Consider the following 15,968-nt stretch of genomic DNA (forward strand, 5'->3'; position numbering starts at 1 on the left):
GCTTTACACTCTGATTAACATCTGTGCCACCTGCCTCTGTGTGTGTGTGTGAGGATGAGGTGTATAACCCAACTATTTTAAGGAAATGCATCACTACTATGAATTAGAAATCCCTACAGGGGCTTGAAAATTTGGTTTAAACTCTTGTATATATTGCAGATCTTATTAATTTTGTGTGGGTATATCATGTTGTGACTCCAGGTTTATTCTTCTGTAATGAATATGGAAAGCAGATTTTCAGTTCTCAATGCACTAGAACATCACACCTGTTATTTTCTTATTTTCCTCCCTCTGCCTTTCAAGTTGGAATGAAGCCCTCTACCTTGGAAATGTGTCTGTGTGGGCCTTCAAAGCCTAAGGCTGGCTGCAATAATCCTGCTATATCCATTTTTTAACCCCTAGGAAGTGCTAATCATGTGAATCATTGCTCATGTGAATCTGCAGTACTGATTTTGGCATTGTTCTCAGTCCAAACTTTCACTGCTTTTGATGATTCAACTCAAACTCTTATCACATGTTCACATTTAAGGAGAGGCTTTGGGGGACTTAAATTCGTCTTTAATCCTACCTCCAGCTAACAAAATACTCTGAACCTTTAGAACAGAGGAAGACAGAATGTGTGTGTGCATGTCTGTGTAGGCTGACCTGCTGCAGAGATCATTTCTTCAGGCTTTGCCTTATCTGTTTACAGATTCAGTAAGGCCAGAGAAGGATTACACCAAGTGATCTTTGGCTCCAAATGCTTAAGTCATCTCTAAACTGGAGGTGCCTTGGCAGTAGACAAGGGAATTGAACCATTGCTTTTGCAAATACACTTTAAATGGTCTATTTTCCACATAATTCATTGCTAAAATAGATTTCCAGGCCAGGTACTCAGGAAGAATACTTGTGTTTATGGAGGTCTGCCCATGGGGACTTCCATTTTGGTATTTTTTGTTCACTTGTTCTGTTAACCTAAAACCACCATCTGAATTGTTTAATCCCTGTGTATTTGGGGAGGACTTAAATGATCTTTAAGTTTTGCACAGTTAATCAAAAGTTCTCTGAGGCTTGGAAGAAATCCCTAACTTTGAGGTATCCTCCTCCTTCACCCTGCACACAAGCAGCAGAACAGTCCAAGAAGTCAGTTGTGTGCTCTTTGGTGCTCTCAGCAGCCTCACAGCAGATCTCTGCATCATTCCCCTTCTCCTCATCTGTGCTGTGCTAGGGAGGAAAGGAGAAATCATTAAAAGGGGGGAGATGCCCAGGGGAGAGGGCAGGGATTGTCCCCTGTGTGCCAGCAATGGGGGAAAGGAGCAGCAATGCCCTTGAGGAGCTGGGAAGGGCTCCACAAGCAAAAAAAAAAAAAAACAACAACAAAACAAACAAACAAACAAAAAAACCCACCCAAAACCAACAACAACAAAACAAAACCAAAAACAAACAAAACCAAACCAAACCAAAACAAAACAAAACAAACAACAAAACAACCCAGTTGTTTATTCAGTACATTTTCTCTACTTTAAGAAAATTAGGAAAAGGTAGGAGATTAACTTACCTCCCTGTCTGGGAGGAACAATGCTCCAGGGAGAAGAGACTTAGTCTCCAGAGCAGCCCTGAGATATGAGGGCTGCTTCTGATCTTTCCATTAGAGCAAAGAAATCATCCTTCCCATTCTGAAGCAAACCAAATGAGCATCTCACTAAACAAATTGAAGCAAATAGCTAATAAAATCTAAAACAAATGAGATTACTGAATCAAATCATAGAATGCAAAATATTTGTGTAATTGTGTAATTCAAAGCTGTTGCAATATTAATGAATTTTATAATAGAATGATTAAACACAGGATTCATTTTCACTTTGCAAGTGTGCTTAAGCCTTTAATCTAGCAGGGTATTACAACATAGGTAAATTTTGTTAAGTCTTTCTGTGAAAGTATTTTATTTCAAAAACCACAACAAACCTCTTCCTGTTCAAAGCCCTCATCATCACTCATTGTTTTCTTCAGTCTCCTTCTTATTGTTTTCTTTATTCCGCTTCTTCCCATGGTTTCTGGCTCACTTACTGAAGATAAAATGAGACAATATGCACCTGACACACTGAGCAGGGCAAAGCCCAGGATATAGCTCAGCACAGCTGAAGTCCAGTTGCCTAAAGCATCCTCTTATTCAAATCCTGACTTTTCCTATAGTCTGACACAGCCTCTTGTATAAAGAGATTTTTCTCTGAATAATCTTGCTGTTCACCATGAACTGTTTCAGGAGCAAGGTCCTCCTTAATGGCAGGAAGCGTGGCAAAAAGTAGCCCCAGGAGAAACACAAAACTCTGAACTCAATCCTCATTTATCTCAACCACTATTTATTTAAATTTTGTTTATACGTGCTGAAGAGCCAAGCAGAAGGGCAAGCTGTGGGACTTTTTCCTATGAGGTTTTTTGACCATCTTCTCTTCAACAGATTAAAAAAATGATGCTCAAACACCTTTGTGATTCTTTTGAACCTGAGGAAAGTTCCAGAACCTCAGTCCAGACTGAGCAAAATTGATTACTCCTATCTTCTGTCTGGTAACTAATGGAGCCTTGCTTAAAGTTGCTCTGCAGAGCTTTTGTGCTGCTGTAAATCACTGCTGTTGTCAAAGTTTTGAGTTTTCCTGTTCAGCAGTGCAAGGCTGTGGGCTTCTCTGAGCTCTGCCTGCTCCATCCTGGCAGGGAGAGGCACAGGTTCCATTTCTGTGAGCACATAACCACAGGCTGGGGGTTTGTGCCCTGTGAGGGGGTAAAGCTGAGGGTGCCCAGCCCTCTGGGTGCCCCTCCTATAGTTTGTGTTTGACTCTGCCCTGGCCAAGCCACAAAACTGGAGCAGTGTGTGGAAGCTTCTCCTGGTTACTGGAAAATCAGTGAAGAAGGAACAGATGTATCAGGCCTAGAAGTGCATGAACATTTTTGTTGCCAGGGAAATTAATTATTTGAACAATTTACGTTGGATTGTGCTGGATTCATGTGTAGTCCTTAAAACTGGGTGCCTTTTCTGAAAATAAGATCATTTTTGTTGAGATGATGTCTGGTGAAGGACTTTCAGGGGGAAATCCTGCAAGGTGGAGAAATCAGTGACCATTCTAGTCACTTTTAACTCTAAAATTGATATGGATCAGTGCTAGGGAGGTGTGTGAACCTCTCCCACCCCGGGCTACCCAGAAATTAGGTGTGTGGTGTCATAATGATGGTGTGAGGTGTCTCTGTTCTTTTCACTCCCCACACTCACACCCATCCTGCACTACTGCTCCATCTCCACTCCTTTGTGTCCTCATACACCTACAAGGAAGGGATTAGTTGTCCTTTTTGTGCACTATTCCTCCAAAAATACCATGTATCATAGAGATGACTAATATCGCCCCATTTATCTTTGTAACATTGCAATCACTCCACCATCTTAAAATGGTGTGGGCACCTGTATCCAAGACAGGCTAAATCATAACAATTCAAATAATACTCTGAGTGCTTTGATGCAGGAGAATAAAAACCTTCCTATAGCAGCTGTAATACTCACTGGGAATGTTTTTTGTCATAATGGAAATACAGCCCATTGTTTTTAATACCAGTAAGATGATGTGGTAGGATCCATTCTCTGCAGGTTGATGAAAGGATCCGTTGAACTAACTTGATTCCCGAAACAAATTGAGATATTTGTAGATTTAAGCTGTGCATGGATCTGCATCTCCCCTTTCACTCCTCACAGTAGCAGAGCAGAGGTATCTGTCATTTTCTGTCATACACAAACAGGCTTTTGTGCATCCATTTGTAAATGTAAAGCAAGATTTTGGTTTCTGGCTTCAAACCCTGAACACATCAGCCTGAGGTTCCTTGGTAGACAGTGGGTGCTATAACCATGATATTGCCTCTTACAAGGACAAAATTTAAATATTAATTCTGGGAGAAATTCAGGTAAAAGGAAACCCAACATAATTCCAACCCAGATGTTTTATTCAGCTTAAAATGAATAAGTAATTTTATTTTCAAATGATCTAAGGCTTTTACTTTTTGCTGCAAAAAAAGAAAAGAACAAAATTTCTGTGGAAAGCAATAACAGTAATGAATCTTGAAAATATAAAGTAAGGCCAGCAGGCTTTCAGTGCTTCTCCTTCTTTGATTAAGTGCTTGCTGAATTCAACCCAAATTTACAAAGCATGAGTTTGCTATTAATTCAGTTTTCTTTAGCCCAGCTTACAGCACTGAATTACAGGTGGTAGTTCAGTGCTTGCTGCCAGCAGACAAAGAGGTCAGGGAGAGTCTGAGGCTGCTCCTGGGTTGTGGGGACACAATGAAGAGTGAGCTTGGCCACTGCAGAGGTCCTTACTGAGCATTGTGTGCATCAGCTTTTAGGATCCTCTGTGTGGTTTTGTGGAGGTTTAGGTTTAACAAAGGTCTGGCAATGCAGGTAAGGACTGTCCAAGCTGCTTTCTGGGTGAGGTTTGACTGCACTGTGATGTTTGATTTCCCTGTCCCATCACTCAAGACTATGGTAACAGCAAATCCTATTTCATAACAAAGATTTTCTGAAACAACTTTTTCTTTTTTCCCCCTCAAGCTCAGTTTTGCACCAGAAATTACACAAACCAGTAAATGAGTTGCAGGAACAGATGGGGCTAATTGCACCTGTCTGACAGTGCAGATTTTAGCTCTCTGAGCCTTCAAAAGGCTGTGGATCCAAATCACAGTCTGCAAAACAACTGATGGGAAGCCTCTTTGAAAGTCAGGTGTTTACTGGGTATGACTGAGCTCTTCCTGAAGCTGTTAAATCAGTGGCAGGTGATGAGCACTGCTGGAAATGAGGCTGTGAGAATTTTTGTGTCTTAGCTGTGGGAACTCTTACAGAGAGGCCTCTGGAACAAATGACCCACCCTCAAACACAGCCACCACCTCCTCAATGCACAAATGCCCATTTTGGATGTTTTCCTTTCCACACATATTTTGTATCCAAGACGTACTTTAACATTCCTGTCATTTTTTTTTTTTTTTTGCACTTTTCCTCACTGTGTATGCCCACCTTGCCTCTGCAATTTTTGTTGGGTGGGTTTTCTTGTCGTTTTTCCCTCCCAAACCAGCAAACCCCTTGGGTGAGCTGTGTCATTTGTGCTGTTCAGCTGCAGCAGAGGAGGAGAGATGAGCTCAGAGAAGAAATTGTGGAGATGGCAGCAGGGGGTGGGGACCAGAGTATAACCTGAACAGACTCAGGCAATGGTTTGAAGGAGGCCAGAGCAGTCAGGCAGGGATTAGAAGAAAAGGAATTGAAAGGAAAAAATTCCTTTCTCTTTGTGGCCAAAGTGATCCTCCAGAGTGGCCCCATCAGTGTGGACACAGGAGGGATGGCTGGGTGGACCATGTGACAGCAGGACTGGCCCTAGAGTGAGGAGATGTGTGGTCAGCCTGAAACCTGGCAAGAGAGGACTGGCATGAAAAGTCAGAGGTGAACAGAGCCCTGAAGGTGTCGAGATGATGTGTTTGTCCATGGGGATCTTAGAGAATGAAGAGGAAGAGTGATGTGGTCAGATCACCAGGTAGCTGCCTATGGGGCCAAACTGAGAAGACCTTTTTTCCCTGCATTGGCTGTAACTAACCTATTTTATTGATGTTCTGTGGTTTCCTGGCAAGGGGATGTGTTTCTCTTTTGCTATGGTTTGTGTAATCCTTGCTGAAGTACTCCTGGGCATCCTACTTAGCTGACACTGTATTGTCATGTATTTGTGTGAGCTCCACAGCTGGGAATACTGGGCATAAATCACTGCTGGGTAAGTGCTTGTTTTGTGTGTGACACTGGCAGCCAAATGAGGCTCAGCTGGGCCCGGGGTGAGGGGCTGTGGTGTGGCTGGAGCAGAAATGCAGTGAGGGAGAAAGAGCAGGAATGTTCCCAGCCTGCCCTGCCATGCGAGCTCTCCTGTAGGCTCTGATGGATCCTATGCCTGATGCTGGCTTGGGGCCAAATCACCCATCCTGAGACTCGACATCTGACACAGAATTTACATTTTCTCAGCTTCTCGAAAGCTTGTGCTTTAAGGACAAATACAGCTTCACTGTAAATATGGCCCAGCCATCATTTTGAATGGGAATAGAGCACCTTCAGGATGAATTGCATTCTGCTGCTCCATTGAGGTGTTAAACTGTTTGGTGAGCGTTTCAAAGCTGAATCTCTGCCATGGTTAGTGCCTCTGCACATAGATCATGCCCTGTGCCCTGTCAGCAGGGCTGCTGCAAGCTCCAGCTGCTCCCTCATCCAGTGTGGCTCTTCCACCTGGAATTCCTCAACTTCCAGCTTGCTGCTTGGATTGCTGAGGGTTCAGCATGACTCTGCATTTGGGTCTTCAGTTTTGAGATGGCCTCTGATGTTCAGACACACATCCTCATGTATTTATCCCCAAATTATGTGGTCCCATGGCTGTCTGGAAATGGAGCTGTTAGTGTTTCCCAAACCTGGGAACATCTAAGCACACAAGTCACGTTGGAGAGCACAGGCTCTCATCCAGTTCTCCCTGCAGTCATGCTAAAATAGCTAATTAGTGCTTCTTTCATCCCAAAGTTTTGAAAGAAGATGCAATTAGTTTAGGAGCACCCTGACTGTTCTACCTGGTATGAGGGAGGGATAGAGAGACATGAGGGAAGGATTGCTTCCTGCTTGTGTTTTGTCAGAGCCAGAACAGCCTACAAGGGCTGACAGGTTTGGGCAGGAGAAGAAGAGCTCAGTGATAAGAAGGAGCAGTGACAGCCAACCACCTCTCAGCACTCAAGCAGAGGAGCAGTGACATCCACTCTTCTTTTCTGAGGGAGAAGTAGGACAGAATGTCAGCAGCTCGTTGGATGACCAGAGTGCTGTGAGGGAGACACAGGATTTCCAGGTGGTGACACCCTGGAGGTGCTGCTGCAGGGACAGTGCAGCGAGTGCCTGAAACTCCTGCTGCCTCAGGAGAGAAAAATCAACCTGTTTGCTGCAGAACTGCTCTGCTGCACTGGGCTAGCTCTCCTCCCTTGGAAGTACTTTGATTTTATTGACAGCACAGTAAGACCCAGCATTAGAAACACTCAGTCTACCTCTCAGCCAGCATTCTCCTAGTAGTGGAAGCAAGCATCTGTGTAACCACCAAAGTCTGACTGTGGAAACCGTGACCTCATTTGAGATGATTTCATTTCACAAAGCAGACGCCGTGCCTTTCTCCATGGCAGTGCTAATTCCCCTTGAAATCCTGTCCCTCAGAGCTGTGTGCCTCTGCTCAGGCTGTGGGCTGCCTGCTACAGCTGGATTTGCTGGGAGCATTTGTGTGATTGTTCCCTCATTCCCAGGCCCTGGCCCGAAGGCTGCCTTTGTCATCCACAGTCTCATTTGGCATGAAGATGTTTTCCTCTCAATTCCCTGGTCAGATATTTACCACTGTACGTCTGGCCACAGGAAGGCAGAATTAATGTTTCCTCTTGATGTTGCGTCAGGGTATCACATAGGAAGCTGAGAGTGAAAGGCTGGAAGGAGCCTCCAGAGCCTTTCTGGCTCAAGGTGCTGCTCTGAGGAAGGATCAAGTCAGCCCACACAGCTCCCATGACATATCACAATTTAACTGCTCTCCACAGCTGCACTGAGGGGATTTTTGCACATCCAAAGGCAGTGAATCTCAATCCCCTACTACCTTAAGAAAATATTTTTCTTACTATCCAAAAAAACCCCTTTGCTGCTAATAAAGCCCTTTTTATTTCTTATCCTTTCTTCCCACTTCCTCAGCCAGTAGGGCATAATAGAACCTAGAATTCATCATCCTTTAATAATGATATTTAACATATAGAAAGACTATCAGGCTGTCCCATTGGCTTTCTTTTTGTAGATCAAACAAAGTGAAGCCACTCATTAGTGCTGATTTTTCCAAATCTTTCCCCATTTTGGACTTTCCCAAAAAGCTTAACTCTCAGAGGACGATAAAAGGTGAATGAAACATCACCTCTCTTGGTTACTGGGCCCCATTCATTTAAACTAAGACTTCTTTTTCTTTTCATTTTGGGATTGTTGAACCTATAAATATCAAAGGGAAAATCTGGAAATGCGAAACTCGCAAACTGAAATCTGTCTGAATTCATATGAATTTTTTGACAAGCAAAGTTTGAGCAGCTCTTCTTCCCATGCTCCAGCTCTCTTTCAGACACTGCAAGGAAGTTACTTAAGGCAAGAGCTATTTTTTTAGTCAACTGGCTTCTTTCTTGGAGCCTCCAGCTGCAGGCAATGCTGTCTGCAAGCCTCATGTCTTCTTCAGCCTTGCTCCTAGGCATTAACTGCCAAAACCACTTGTTTGTTTCTTCACATAATCCATACATGCTCATTTTGGAATGACACTTTAAAAGCAAAGAGACACACCCTAGCTGTGGTAAAGGCATGATTTTAACATGATGGATACCATTTTTCATTCCATATGGTGATATTTCTTGAGCATCCTCATCGTCAATGGAATCTTAAGAGATTTGCCGGTGTGCTGCAAACACTCCTTCTACTTAGTGAGTGCACTCTGGGGGTCCAATCCTTTTGAGTGACAGTGATGGATAGCCTTATCACTAATCCTCCCACTGCATCCCCAGACTGGCTGAATGCACCACAGAGTAGTTAGAAAATTCTTTGCTGTGGAGAGGAACAATTATAAGGCATTTTTAAAACAGTGGATGGAATGTTTTTCACAGCTGGCAGTTCTTATTTTATGACAAGTAATAATTGCCTCAGCTGGAAAAAAGGCTCTGAAAATGAAAAAGGAGGTGTTTTTAAGGGGAATTTGGTGTCCTTGGATTTACAGGTTGGATTCTGCAGGTGCTGGGAAGCTTCAAGCAGAAGAATGGTGAAGGTGCTGACGGGGAAGGACTGCTGGGTCTGCAGCAAGGCACTGCCTCCCAGAGCTGGTGCCAGACCTACAGACAGCTGCAGCCACACCTTCACTAGATGAGGACGAAAATAATTGGATTTTTTTGGTGTTTGTGTTGGGTTTGTTGTTGTTCTGGTGTTTTTTTGTTTGTTTGTTTGTTTGTTTGTTTTTAATGGTGAGGTGAGGATGAGGGTTCTTGGGGTTGGGTCTCTCTAGAACATCAAGGCATAAGAGAGCATCTGCTATAGAGTAGTGTACAGATCCCTAGGCTGCAGAGGGTATAATTACAAAAATTCCCTCTGAAATTGAAAGAATTAGACACTAACATGATGCACTAATATCCAAGCCTGTGTTTTCTCTTAAAGAAAATTATAAAGTGTATTTGCAGCTAATGGATACATTTTAGTCATTGACATGTAAATAAATATATGTTGGAGTTCAGAAGACGTGAACTCCTGTGGCTTCACATTGATTTTTTTTTCCCACTATCACTCTCTTAAACTACAATTTTCCTTAAGAAATTATAAGACTTAAAATACATCTGTAATGTAGGATTATAAATATCATGGCCTTTGAATTTGGACTCAGTAGAACAACTGTTTCTGTGTATTGTTTCTCACTTGGATGGGTTCTGTGAGTACTGTTTAAAATAGAACACATTTTAAAGCGTCCTGGCAAATATTCTTATAAAAAAATTTCCCAATGAATCACCTGACGACACTTACAGCCAACAATGAGCAAATGAGGAGATTGCTTTTCAGGGTGGAGATTAACTTTCTCCAGTCCTTTTGTTGAGCTTCTCTTGGTGGGAAGAGAAAATCTACCAAGGCATGTTGTCCATAGTACCTCTGTAACTTGTAAAGGTCTTTTCCTTTCTGCTAAAGACTATTTAATTTTGTGTAGAGAATGTTACATAGCCTATTTTAAATGGAAATCATACTTTTTTATATTTCTTTGCTGTATGGCAAGCATGGGTTCCACATAACCTTGGCTGAGAAGAAGGGTCCTCCAGCTCCCTGGCAAGGAAGACAGAAAAGAACTGCCAGGATAATCCTGCAAATGCAGGAACGCTCAGGGAGTGCCTCTGTGGCTGGAAACTCTGTGTTTCAGGCATCAGAGTCTGACTTTCTTTCCAGGCTCTGCTGTGTCTCTTCCCATGCACAGACACAAAGAAAAGGACAAGATCAGTGTTTCTTGCTTTGGCTGTGGCACATGGGTTGATCACATCTGAGAAGTGGCTGGCAAAGTGTGAGCACCCAGTGAGGCACTTGGCTGGGCTTTTATTTGGACTGTGAATTATTCTCTGCAGAGATCCTGCATCCTATTGTGTCATATGACATTCTGGGCAGCATGTCAAGACAAATAAATAAATAAATAGAAACAGTAATAATTCCCTTGCACTTTTCTCTCAGCTGCAGGCTTTTGGGAACCCCCAGAACACATTTCTTCTTGGTCTTCACTTCTGAAAGTGCCTAGAACAGTGAGAAGAAAAACAAGAATTTGGCTCTAATAAGAAAAAAAGGACAAAATATTTCCATTAGATCTCACACAGACAAAGCCCAAAGCACCCCAATTTCACATCAGTAATAACAGCAAGTAGTTTCCTGGAATCTAAGACCCTTTGGGCTCTTTAGAAAGAAGTCAGCAGGACTTTCCACATGCTGCAACTAATATGTTTAATGTGCTTTTTCGGGCTGAGGAGTCTCATCATTGTTTTCTGCTGACACCTTGGAGATTTTCTGGATCTCTGTGTTCCATTGTACAACTGACTACTTCTGCAAAAACCATTATATTGACAGTCTATAAGGGCTATTCTTGGAAGAGAAATAAGGGACATGTTTGTACACCCCTCTGTCTGCAGAGCTGTGTGTAGGGTCACACAGGGACCTGGGGTTCCAGGGCTGTGAAGACACATTTTCATCTGACATCCCGTGCAGGAGTCAAAGCAGAGCTGTGCCTGCTCACATCAGCTGAGGATTCAGCCTTTATAGTGAGCATAAGAAATTAGTTTAAATCTCATGCTGCTGCAGCTGCAGAAACAGATCAAAAATGGTCAGGAATAATACTCTGCTGCTTTTTGTCTTAGGCTGCACAGGTCTGGGGGCTGGAGTCTCAAACAAAAGAAACCTCCCACTGACTTTCTCCCTAGAGCTGGATTTTTAGAGGCAAGAGAATCCCAAAACAGACAAAGCACTCTGGTGGAGGGAAGGAAAGATAAATCTAAGGGCCCAAAGGGTCTGAAATATTAATGTTTTTCTTTTTCTTTTTTTTTTTTTTTCTGTGAGAGAAATTTCTGTTAGAAAGGGCCCATAAAATAATGAAAGGTTCTCCAGTGTACTAGCATGTGATTTATTATGCCCAAGTGTGCTTTGTATCTCCCTAAATGCAGCCAGGCAATGGCGTCTTATTAGGATGCAAAGGTTTGATCATGAAAAAGAGGTCTGAGATGGATTTTGGAACCTGGAAAGTAAAAACGAGCTCTGAAGGGGGTTCTGTGTTTTTGCTGAGAAAGCTGGCACAGGGAGGTGGGGCACAGGTGGAGAGAGGGGAGCAGTGCCTGGCAGCAGAGGTGCAGCTCCTGCCCCTCCAGGGGTGACTGGGATCAGGCTTTGCTGCTCACTCAGACCTGGCCTGGGAGTGCAGGGCTGTTGCAGAAGGAAGATAACAACCAGCTGTGGTAAGAATTGCCTTGCTGGAGGGAAAACTGTGAAAGAGTTTTAATTGTACCTCAGGAATCAGATATTATATGCAGATAATGTTTACCTACTGCACTGGGGTTTTCCTTTTTTGCCTAATAAATACTATTTTGCGACATGGGTTGGTTTTTGGCAGTGGGGAAAGAAAGTCACTGAACATTGCAAGGAGTTTTTTACAACTTCACAGGTTTCTGGATAGAGACCTGAGCCAATGGTTTGCTTGCAACTTTTATAAACACAACCTTTTGGCAGCCAGTCAGGTCTTGGCAGGAGACTTGAAGTTACTTATGACAAAAGTTTTCATGTAAGCATGTCAAATTTAACTACAATTATTTTTTTTTTTAAATTTTGAAATCTCTCCAAATAACATTTTTTTAAACTTCTGGCTAACTAAGTCTCCTGGGTAATTATTTGATTACGACTTAAATATAATTTCTCATGTAGAACACATACAGTTGGTTTGCACTTGATCTAAATGTCTGTCACATTTCTTTCTTGCTGTGTTTGTTGTTGTTGTTGTTGTTGTTGTTGTTGTTGTTGTTGTTGTTGTTGTTGTATCTGCCTCAATATGACTTTGTGTCCTTTTCAGAGCCAATACTAATAATTCATCAAGGATCACAAAAACATCAATGCACAAGTGATGATGCAGGCTGACAGTTGGCTCTCTTAATAAAAAGAGCATCTCCTTGGAAAGGTGATGCTGAGGTTGGTGCTCTTTTTTTGCCTTTTTTGTTTCTCCTGTTTCCAGGGGAAGAATGTGCCCATGTGCTGGATCTGGTCTTCATTCAGGGGTTCATGCCTGGTTTTGAGGGAGAATTTGAAATGGTTGGAGGAAGGGTGTGTGTGCCACCTGCCTCGTGCCTGTCTGCATAATCCACCTGTAGCTGCTCCAAGGGAGAAAATGTTGATAAATGCCAGCAGTTTCTCAGAGCACATTGTAATATAAAACCTGAAATATATTTGCTATTGTTTTCTGCTGCCCTGGGTATAGGTCTGTTCCTGGAATATGTATCAAGAGCAATCCCTCTGTTTTACAGTTTAAACATGAGCTATGGAGTACTTACACCAACTGCCAGTTTCCTGGGAAAAAGGTTTGCAATGATCATCTATTTTCTTGGCTGCAAAGAAAGTAAACTCTTAAGTGCATATGAAATTAAGCGATTCTTTTCTAGCAATTGGAGTTTGGGGTTGGTGATAATAAGTGTGGGTTTGTGATTTAATAGGTCATTACTTACTTTGCCCATAATCACAAAGTAATAAATAACTATTGGCAAGATGGATAATAGCTAGGTCTGAGAGGTATGAAAAAGATAAAGCAATAGGCACAAAACCATAATTTATATTCATAGAAAATGGATGCTAGCCAAGAAATGCGATCTAAACTGATAGGAGAGCAGATTTTTATTAGATGCCTCTGGTTGGGGGAATGGCTGAAACACCTACTTTCACAAGAGCTACTTGTCTTTCTGGTTTATAAAATGTGTTTTGGACGTGTTACATGGGAATATCCCTTTCTGAAAAGGTAATTCCATCTCTCACGGACTCAGACTCATGGTCCCATGGACCTACACTTTCCTCTGAGAGACCACTCCAGGATTTTGGGCTCAATTAACCAAAAGTTGTCAGTGCTTCACTGTTCCTTTGCTGCCCCATTCAACATCTGTTGCAGCTGCCTTGAGTTGTTCTGATTTCTGGGGCACAAGGTGCAGCTCCTCACCCCATCCTTTCTTGTGATAACTTACTCAGTTCATGTCAAACAAATAGTGGCATCATTTATAATTTTATGTTTTGCCAGCCATTCTTGTTCCCTGTGCAATGTAATAGTCATATTATTGCAGCATATCATTTACATCAGTTGTGTCATAAACTCATCACAATTTTATTACCTCCAGATATGCTGTGCAGAGCTCCAAGCTTGCTTTGTAGTGTGCAAGAGAATACATGAGAAACTGAAATCCAAATGTGGGAACAAACTTCCCCAGGGCTGGGCAGGGAGGATGGTGTGGCCATGGTCCTCATCACCAACTCTTGAGCTCACCATTTGTTTCTTCTCTGCCTCTGCTCTCCACTTGGTTGGTGCCAGAAAACGAAGATGGTGGCAATGTGCAGATGCCTTTGATCTGGTCTAGTTTTGAAAATGTGAAAATACAGTTGTGCAGTTCTGAGCCTGACACCAAGGTCAACTGGCAGCTTTGTTCAAATTTTTGGATTAATCAAGAGGAAGTACCCACCCTTTTCCTTCTTGGAGAGGTTCAAAGAGAATATGCATGTCTGCATATTTTAAGGAGGTGAGGAGATGGGGGCAGTTGTGAGATGCCTGAAAAAGTGCCAGTGGATGTTTGTTCACTCTGGAACAGGGAGAAACAAAAAAAACCTCTTCCACGTTTCTCACCAGCCTCCCCTGTTTCCAATACGTTCGCTTTATATCAGTGAATTTTAAGAACAAAATGTGCTCAGGGAAAAGAGATTAAAATTGCAAAGCAGTTTCCTTTCCTATCAACAGAACTGACAGAAAAAAAAGACAAAATGCTTGTGGGAATGATTAGAGAGAGTGAATGTTCTCATTCATGTCATGTCGTATATTGCTAATTTATATGTATTTGTTTTCGTACAAATCTGGCAAATTTCAGGAAAGAATCTGCCAGGAATCAATGGGAAAAAATAGGCCTGTATTCTTTTGGAAATTAATAATAAGTATTTGCTGTGTTTTATTTGGATTTTAATGACATGTATAAGGAGTGATGGATACCAGGAATGGAAACAGCCAGTAAGGGGAGGGAGAAGGCTCACAGCAGGACCCTGGAGATTTGGGACCTCTTGCTGTTTCTGCTGTTGGCCTGCTGGGTGCCCTGGATCAGCCAGAGCACCCTCCTCCAGTGTTCCATTTTTTTCTACAGAAAATGAGGAGGTGAGGCCTCCAAATATCTTCCATGAGGGAGGAAGGCTCCCAGGCTTTCCATACCTGTTAAAAGTGCTCTTGACTATTGACTTTTTGGTGTTCCCTACATTCTTTCCTCTCCTTGCTCCTTTCTCCTTTCCTGTCTCTCAAGAAATGGCAACCGAGTGATAGAGCAGTTAATGAACACAACATTTCACTTGGGTATAAAGATTTCTTCACTTGTTTTCCTCACTCATCTTTTGGCCACACCAACTTTCAATATGTCACTATTCTGCAAATACAAGATTTTCACCTTATGCTTTGACATTTTCCTTTCAATTTTACCCCATTATTTGGTAACATTTCCATTGATCACTCTAAACGTCCTCTAATTTCTTCAGCTGTAATTTTGTTGCTTTTTGCATAACAAGTAGGGAGCTATTTAAGGTTCCAGTGACTCTGATGATTTCAGTGATTTGAAGTCAAAATAAAATTCTCCTCAAAAGCCTGAGGAGAAAAAAATTAATCTGGCATGTTCACTTGACTTCTCAGAACCATTCAGGGGCCCAAATCCTCTTGATTTCTATGTCTTTGGAGAGTTGCCTTTAATGCTTCAATATTCTGTAAAGGTACTGATTTAATTTAATTATCACTCAGCTTAGTTGTACAGATAATTTTTTTCGGTCTTTCCTGGTAAAGTAGCTTTTTCTTAATCACTTCTGTTACTGATTTTATCTCCATTGCATCCCAACCTGATTTTTTTTTTTGCAAGGTTGTTGCCTTTTAGGTTTTTTAGCCTGATTGTCAGGAACAAGTTATGGCCAAGAATAGACTGGAAAATATGGTTCTCGCTAGTCTGTTTCTACAGAGAGGAAATTAAATTCAATGCAAAGAAGCACTTGCTCTCTAGCAGAACTCAGTTCATGTCATGAGAAAGGGAGAAAAAAAAAAAAAAGGCCTGTGAGGGTTAACAGTGAGGAAGTTAATGAGAAGCCAATATGGGAACTCAAGAGAAGCACCAGGCAGATGGTGTATCATCCTAAATACTTGGGCTATTTTCCTGTCTGAATCCACTAGTTTGATCTGAGGAATGTGCTGTCTCTAATCTGTGCAGCTCTTTTTCAGAGATGCTTTGACAGTGCATCTCACCTTGTGTTTGCATCATCAGAGCTGGGGCTGCCGAGGTGTCTGCAGGAGGGCTGGGGAGCTGCGGGGCACAGGGAAATCAATTCCCTGCAGGATCAGCTTCTGGTTCCACAGGAGACATCTGCCTTCTTCACTGGCCAGACTCTGTCTCACAGAGCACAAATGTCCTGTGGGGGTCCTGGATAATCCAGCCATGGATGGATGGGTAAGTATGGATAATCCATACTTATTTTCACTTGGATAAGTAAAAAGATAATCCATTTTCTTATTTCCTTGGCAACAATGAGAAATCTCTCAGGTAACACAGGGAAGGGCTGGGAAGGGCCCAAGCAAGAGCTGCAGACACCAGCATGGTTGAGAAGGACCCTTTCCATCACCAGAAATTTTCCTCTT

The sequence above is a fragment of the Zosterops lateralis genome (assembly GCF_965231275.1).
Source record: "Zosterops lateralis genome assembly, chromosome: 15".
Classification (NCBI taxonomy): domain Eukaryota; kingdom Metazoa; phylum Chordata; class Aves; order Passeriformes; family Zosteropidae; genus Zosterops; species Zosterops lateralis.